Below are 8805 nucleotides of genomic sequence, written 5' to 3'. Positions count from 1 at the left end.
GTGGGTAGGAGAAGAATAAATGAAACAAGATGGGATTGGGAGGGAGACAAACCATAAGTGACCCTTAATCTCACAAAACAAACTGAGGGTTGCTGGGGGCATGGGGATTGGGAGAAGGGGGTGGGATTATAGACATAGGGGAGGGTATGTGCTTTGGTGAGTGCTGTGAGGTGTGTAAACCTGGCGATTCACAGACCTGTACCCCTGGGGATAAAAATATATTATACGTTTATAAAAAATAAAAAATTAAAACTTAAAAAAAAAGAGAAACAAGAAAAATAAACTTCTTGGACATGTGAAGATAAAATGAAAAGGCTGCTGTGTACAGTCTAAGAACTGTTTTTTTGTTGTTTTTTGTTTTTTTTTTAACCAGACACCAAATCTGCTGGCACCCTGAACTTGACTTCTTGGCCTCCAGAGTTGTGAGAGATAAATATTTAATGTTTATGCCACACAAAGAAAAAAACAAAACAAAACCAAAAACAAACAAAAAAAAAACTGTTTTTTTGGCAAAGTCCATTAATAGGTATTTTTGAAAGCTCTCCAGAGTTTAATTTTCAACCAATGTATAGCCATATTGGTATTATTTTCTGAATAAATCTTTGTGGATCGATTATGTTGCTTCTGAATACTAGACTGAGGTACAGAAAGGTTAAGGTACATCAATGAATTCATTCTGAGAAATTTCTTTCCAGTATGATTTAAAAATGTTGGCATTGGTTATATGTGTTTCATCAAAAACAAGTATTCAGCAGAAAAAAAAAAAACTTAAGCTTCTTTAACTTACTATCTCAATTTTTTCATTTATCTGGCATTATTTTTCACCATGAAAATATCCTTTTTCCCCAATAATGGCTGGTTTATTATAAGTTCTAAATTCATTGTAGTGAAAAAAACTATGCCTGGAATGGAAGTGTCAGCTTCTAAATTGTTTCTGTGTCATTTCTGGATTTGGAATCATAACAGTGTAGAATCCACTACCAAATGTATAGCATTGCATTTTCTAACATACAATGATTAGGTACCTCCTTGTGGATATCTTAGTGCATTTAATAGAGTCAAAATGATTAAAGTCACTTGTTTTGAATGGCTGACTTTCCTTACATATTTTTTTTTTTCATGTTAGCAACTTCAGTAAGATTTTTGGTCCATCTCAATATGCACCTGATTAACCATCTGGATTTCACCTGCTTTGGAATCTTCCTGACATTAGAAATGCAAAGGCTTCTTAGAAGTCCTAGGAGAGTTGGTTGCAGGTAATGACAACTAAAAAGTGGGAAGCTAGGTGGACTGATAATCAGATGGCTCTGGCAGTCTATTCTCAGCCAGATGGAGATCAACAAGTTTTAATTATAAAGTCAATGTCTCCTAAATTTTTAAGGACACTATATTTTTTTTACATAGTAGACTATCTTCTGTATTGATGATAAAGATAAAGTATTTAAAAATAACTAAACATTTACTTTAGATATTAAAGGACACCTACCTTTGAATCATCTCAGGGACATTATAGAAATTCTGGGCAACATATAGGGTGATCCAACGTCAACCAAATTATCAATACATAGGGGAATAATGTCATCATTCATGCAATATCAAGTTACACTGACATTACACTGACAAGTTAATTAACAAAATATTGAGCTTTATATATTTGACATATATTCAGTCTATAAGGATTTTGCTTTGATAACTAGAAAAGCAGGCAGCACACTTTTTGTTTGAGCAGAAGCTTTAATAAGTCAAATTATACTGTATGATGAACTTTAAAAGTGCTACTACATGTTTGGTCAGGTCAAGAGGGTTGTCTCAACTAATATATTATAAAACTATATATTTAACTGAATTTGGTATGTTAAAGTAATAGATAAAAGAACTGAGTAAAGATCTCTCTCTCTGTCCTGCACACACACACACACACACACACATATTTTCTCTCACACATCCACATATACACACACAGATCAAAACTTGAGCCAAAACATTAAAAACATTAAACTTTCTTGCTTGGGGAATAACATAACATAAACAGTCACTGCTCGGTGGAAAGACATTAAATAAACCAATACAGAAGGTGCAGTTAAGAGGAGCAAAACGGAGGTGTCTGGGTGGCTCAGTGGGTTAAAGCCTTTGCCTTCGGCTCAGGTCATGATTTCAGGGTCCTGAGATCGAGTCCCACATCAGGCTCCCTGCTCAGCGGGGAGCCTGCTTCTCCCCCTTCTCTGCCTACTTCTCTGCCTACTTGTGATCTCTGTTTGTCAAATAAATAAATAAAATCTTCAAAAAAAAAAAAAAAGAAAACAAGTGGAGCAAAATGTTGAGTTAATGAATGCAGGGAGCAGTTAAATTTGTGAAAAAAATATATAGAATGGCAAGAATTGGGCTCAGAGATATGGGGTGAGGTTTGGAGAAAGAAAACAATTATCATCCAGTTACATATATAAAACAGGTGTACAAAGGAAGATAGAATACAATACTAATATTATAAATTAGTGAATGTCATAAAGGAATAAAAAGTATTTTAGCTTTGAGCTCAAGAGGTTGAGACAGAGGATAATTTGGTGGGTGCAGGTGTTAATTAATGAATAGTAGAAGGTATATTAAGAGAAAGAAGGAGATGCTATAAGCATAACTGTATAACATGAAAGCTGCAGGTGTGGTGTGATAGTTCTTTCACGCTTTTAATAAGTTAAGGATTTCTATATTGTGATAGGCCATCCACTTAAGCAGCTCATCATGAAACATCAGAAGTCCAAGGAGAGAATGAGCACCTGCCTAATGAGCCAGAACAATTGAACCAACCCTTGTTATCCATGAGGAAAGTAGACTAAAGGAAACAATTAAGAAATCCCTTTCCTTATACAAAAGAACCAATCAGAAATGAAAAATTCAATAACTGACACAGAAAATACACCAGAGGTAATCAGTAGCAGATCAGAGTATGCAAAGGAATGGATCAGTGATCTGGAAGACAGGGTTATGGAAGCCAGCCAAGCTGAACAGCACACAGAAAAAAGAATTAAAAAAATGAGAATAGGTTAAGAGAATTCAGTGAAATCAAGTGGAATAACATGTGCGTTATAGGGATCCCAGAAAGTAAAGAGAGAGTAGGGCTTAGAGAATTTATTTGAATAAATTTTCAAATTTATTAGGAATTAGGAATTTAGTAGGAATAATAACTTAAAACTTCCTCAATCTGGGGAAGGAAACAAACATTCAGGTCCAGGAAACACAAAAAGCCCCTAAGAAGAAGAAGCCCAAAGTGTCAACAATAAGACACATAATAATTAAAATGCAAAAAGGATTGATAAAGAGAGAATTTTATTTTTAAAAAGTTTTTATTAATTTATTTGAGAGAGAGAATGAAAGAGACAGAGAGCATGAGAAGAGGGAGGGTCAGAGGAAGAAGCAGACTCCCTGACAACCAGGGAGCCTGATGTGGGACTCCATCACAGGACTCCAGGATCATGACCTGAGCTGAAGGCAGTCGCTTAACCAACTGAGTCACCCAGGTTTACCAAAGAGAGAATTTTAGAAGAGAAAAGAGTTACATACAAGGGAAACCACAGAAAGTTATAAGTTGTTTTTATTTTTTTTTTCACCAGAAATTTTACAGACCAGAAGAAAGTGGCATGATTTGAAATGAAAAACAAAAAAACAAAACAAAGCAAAAACAAACCCTGCAAATGAGAATACTCTAGTTGGCAAGATTATCATTCAGAATAGAAAGAGGTAAAGAGTTTCCCAGAAAAACAAAAGGAAAAGAGTTCACACCACTAGAGAAGACTTATAAGAAATGGTAAAGGGAATCATTGAGTATAAAGGAAAGGCCAGAATCAGGAGTAGGAAAATTAAGAAAGAAAGAAAAAAAAAAGGATAGGTAAATGCAAACATATAATAAAAGTAGTAATCACTTATGAAACCTGTATGGAGGTTAAAATGCAAAGCAGTAAAATCATCTTACCTACAAAAATCAATCAAGGAAAGGGAATAAAAATTTAGTGTTTTTAGAATGGGTTAAAACTTAAGTGACCAATTTAAGTTGGGTTCAACTTAATATAGACCACTATATGCATATGATGTTATATATGAACCTAATGGTAACTGCAAATTCAAAACCTATAATAGGTACATCAAAACTCAGAAAAAGAGAAAGAAAAGAAAAGCATCCAAATATAACACTGTGGAAAGCAACCAAACCACAAAGGAAGAGAGAAAGAGAAGAAAAGATCAGAGACAACCTACAAAAACAACAAAAAACATGTATCAAAATGGCATAAATAGCTTTGCACAGTGGTAGTATCGTAGTCAATGAAGTTTATCCGAGGCGTGATTATTGCTAATTGAAAATGGCATAAATACATACTTATTAATAACTACTCTGAATGTAAATGGAATAAATATTACACTCAAAAGACAGAGTGACTTAATGGTTAAAAAAAAAAAAACTACTGTCTACATGAAATTCATTTCATACCTAAGAACATAAATGGATGGAAAGTGAAGGGACAGAAAAATATTTGACATACAAATGAAAGTGAAAAGGAAGCTGGGGTAGATTGTATAGGACAAAATAAACTTTCAAACAAAAACCGTAATGAGGCAAATATTAAAAAAAAGATATTATAAAATGATAAAGGGAACAATTCAATAAGAAGATATGATGTCTATATATATCTATGCACCCAGCACTGGAACAAGAAAATACATACTGCAATTATTAACAGTAGTAAAGAAATTGAATGTAATACAATAAAAGTAGGGAAAGTGATCACTGCAGTTACATCAATAGATCAATCATTCAGGCCAAAATCTAGTAAGGAAACAACAGCTTTGAATGACTTGTTATACCAACTGGATCTACAGGACATTCCACTAAAAAACAGTACTTTACATATTCTTCTCAAGTGCACATGATTCTTCATAGAAGATAATATGTTAGGCCATGGGACAATTCTCAATAAATTTAAAAGTGTTGAAATAATATCAACTATATTTTTTCTGATCACAATAGTATAAAATTAGAAATTAATCACAAGAAAAAATCTGGAATGAACACAAAAACATGGAGGTTAAATACTAAAAAATAAACTAAAAGGAAATTAAAACTGAAATGAAATTACAATGAAAATGAAAACACAATGGTTTAAAGTCTTTGGGATGTAGCAAAAGCAGTTCTAGGCAGGAAGTTTATAGCAATATATGCCCACCCCAAGAATCAAGAAAAATCTCAAACAATATCACCTTATTCCAAAAAGAGCTATAAAAGGAGCAGAGAAAGCCCAAACAAGTAGAAGGAAGGTAATAATAAGGATTAGAGCAAAAATAAATGAATTAGAGACTAATTAAAAAAATAGAATGGATTGTTGAAACAAGGACCTGGCTCTTTGAAAAGAAATGGAAAATTGATAAACTTTTAACCATATTCATCAAGAAAAAAAGAGAGGACTCAAATACATAAAATCAGAAGTAAATGTGGAGATGGGGTGTCTAGGTGGCTTAATCAGTTGAGTTTCTGTCTCTTGATTTTGGCTCAGGTCATGATCTCAGGGTCATGGAATTGGGCCCTAGTCAAACTCCATGCTCACTAGGGATTCTCTCTCTCCCTCTGCCCCTCCCCTGAACATGTATGCTCTCTCTCTCCCCCTCTTTGTCTCTCTCTCTCTGTAAAATAAATAAACAAATCTTAAAGAAAATAGAAATAAATGGGGAAAAATAACAATGGGTACCACAGAAATACAAAGAATTATGAGAATATTATAAAAAAATTATATGCTAAAAATTAGACAATGTACAAGAAATGGATAATTTCTAGAAACACACAATCTCCCAAAACTGAATCATAAAGAAATAGAAAATTTGAAATAACAATCACTAGCAATGAAATTGAGTAATTATAGCAAACAAACAACTCCCAAAACCAACATCCAGGATAAGATAGCTTCACAGGGGGCGCCTGGGTGGCTCAGTGGGTTAAGCCGCTGCCTTCAGCTCAGGTCATGATCTCGGGGTCCTGGATCGAGTCCCACATCGGGCTCTCTGCTCAGCAGGGAGCCTGCTTCCCTCTCTCTCTCTCTCTGCCTGCCTCTCCATCTACTTGTGATTTCTCTCTGTCAAATAAATAAATAAAATCTTAAAAAAAAAAAAAAAGATAGCTTCACAGGTGAATTCTGCCAAATATTTAAAGAGGAGTTAATACCTATTCTTTTCAGACTTCCAAAAAATATAAAGGGGAAAGAAATCTTCCAAATTTATTCTATGGGGTTAACATTACCTTCAGACTAAAACCAGACAGACATTACCAAAACAACAACAACAACAACAAAACTGCAGACCAAAGTCTCTGATTAACACAGATGCAAAAACTCTCAATAAAATACTAGCAAACCTAATGCAACAATATATTAAAACAATTACTCACCACATTCAAGTGAGATTTATTCCAGAGATGCAAAGTGTTCATTACTTACAAATCAATAAGCATGATACATCACACTAACAAGAGAAATAATAAATACCATATGGTTATCTCAATAGATGGAGAAAAAGTATTTGAAGAACTACAACATCCATTCATTCATTCATTCAATCAACAAAGTAGATTTAGAAGAAACATAACTAACATAATAAAGGTCATATATGGAAAAAAAATAACTAACATAATACTCAATGGTGGAAACTGAGACTGTTTTCTCTAAGATTAGGAATAAGAAAAGAATGTCATCTCTCACAACTTCTTTTCTGTATAGTACTGGAAGTCCTAGCCATAGCAATCAGTCAAGAAAAAATAAATAAAACACATCTAAATTGGTAAGGAATAAGTAAAATCCATTATGTGCGGATGTCATGATACTATATACAGTACACCCTAAAGACACCACCAAAAAACTACTAGAAAGAATAAATGATTTCAGTCAAGTTGCAGGATATACAACTAATATACAGAAAGTTGTATTTCTATACACTAATAATGAAGAAGCAGAAGGAGAAATTAAGAAAAAAAATCCATTTACAACTGTGCTAAAAAGAATAAAATGCCTAGGAATAAACCTAACCAAGGAGGTGAAAGACCTTGACTCTGAAAACTATAAAACCTTGATGAAAGAAATTGAGGATGACATAAGCAAATGGAAAGATATTCCATGCACATTAAGAGAAAGAACAATTAACTGTTAAAATTCCCATATTACCCAAGAAATCTATAGATTATATGCAATACCTATAAAAATACCAACATTTTTCACAGAATGTGAACAAAGAATGCTAAAAGTTATATATGACTATAAAGACCCTGATTAGCCAAAGCAATCTTGAGAAAGAAGAACAAAGCTGGATATATCACAATCTCAGATTTCAAATTATATTATAAAGCTATAATAATCAAAACAGTAGGATACTGGCACAAAAATAGATACATAGGTCAACAGAGAAGCATAGAAATCTCAGAAATAAACCAATGCTTATATGGTAAATTAATCAACAATAGATGGTGCTCAGAAAACTGGATAGCTACATGTAAAAGAATAAAGCTGGACCACTTTTTAATTTTATACACAAAAATAAACTCAAAATGGATTAAAGCCCTAAATGTGGGACTTGAAACTATAAGACTCCTAGGAGAAAACATAGGCAATAATTTCTTTGACATGAGTTATACAGCCATTTTTTTCTAGGTTTGTATCCTCAGGGAAGGCAAACAAAAGTAATATTAATTTATTGGGACTATGCAAAAATCAAAGAGCCTCTGCACAGTGAAGGAAACTATCAACAAAATAATAAGGCAGCTTAGTTAATGGGAGAAAGTATTTACAAATGCCACATCCAACAAGAGTTTAAGACCATAATTATATTATATATATATATATATATATATGTATATATATATATATATCATACAACTCAAACCCTCCCCTCATAATAATAATCTGATTAAAATAGGCAGAGGATGTGAATAGACATTTTTTCAAAGAAGACATAAAAATGGTCAATAGACACCTCAAAAAATGCTCATCATCACTGGTAATTAGAGAAATGTAAATCAAAACCACAATGAGATGCCCTCTTAAAATTGTCATAATGGCTAGAACAAAAGAAACAAGATAATGAGTGTTTGCAAGGAGGTGGAGTAAAAAGAACCCTCATGCACTGTTAGTGGGAATGCAAACTGGTGCGCCACTGCATAAGACAGTACAAAGTTTGTGCAAAAACTTAAAATAGAATTATTATATGATCTAGTAACTCCACTACTACATATTTACCTAAAGAGACTAGAAACACTAATTTGAACTGATATATACACCCCTATATTTATTGCAGTGCTAGTTTATAATATTCAAAATATGGAAGCAGTCCAAGTATCTATCCATAGATAAATGGATAAAGAAGAGGTCTTATATTTATACACTGGAATAGTACTCAGACACAAAAAATGATGTGTTGCCATTTGTGGCAACATGGATCAACATAAGGCATACACAGCTAAGTAAAATAAGTCGGACAGAGAAAGACAACTACCATATCATTTCATGCATATGTGGAAATTAACAAAATAGACAAAGGAAAAAAAGAGACAAAAAATTAGACTAATACAGAGAACAAGGTGGTGGTTGCCAAAGGAGAGGTGGGCCGGGGAATGGGTGAAATAGAGTAGATTTTGAGCACACTTATTATAATGAGCACTGAGTAATGTACAGAATTGTCAAACCATTATGCTGTACATCTAAAACTAATATAACATGGTTCGGTAATTATGAAAGAAAGAAAGAAAGAAAGAAAGAAAGAAAGAAAGAAAGAAAGAAAGAAAGA

General features: G+C 33.2%; 1 non-coding gene across 1 annotated transcript; it reads left to right on the top strand.

Moving 5' to 3' along the window:
• Nucleotides 1-4282: 4282 nt before the first annotated feature.
• On the top strand, nucleotides 4283-4423 carry LOC132018801 (U4 spliceosomal RNA). The gene has a single exon (XR_009404592.1). It is a non-coding gene; the product is annotated as a U4 spliceosomal RNA (small nuclear RNA).
• Nucleotides 4424-8805: the final 4382 nt, after the last annotated feature.

The sequence above is a fragment of the Mustela nigripes genome, chromosome 5, assembly GCF_022355385.1.
Source record: "Mustela nigripes isolate SB6536 chromosome 5, MUSNIG.SB6536, whole genome shotgun sequence".
NCBI classification, from domain to species: domain Eukaryota; kingdom Metazoa; phylum Chordata; class Mammalia; order Carnivora; family Mustelidae; genus Mustela; species Mustela nigripes.
The sequence above is the reverse complement of the archived record's forward strand: the minus strand, read 5'-3'. Positions and strand labels throughout refer to the sequence as shown.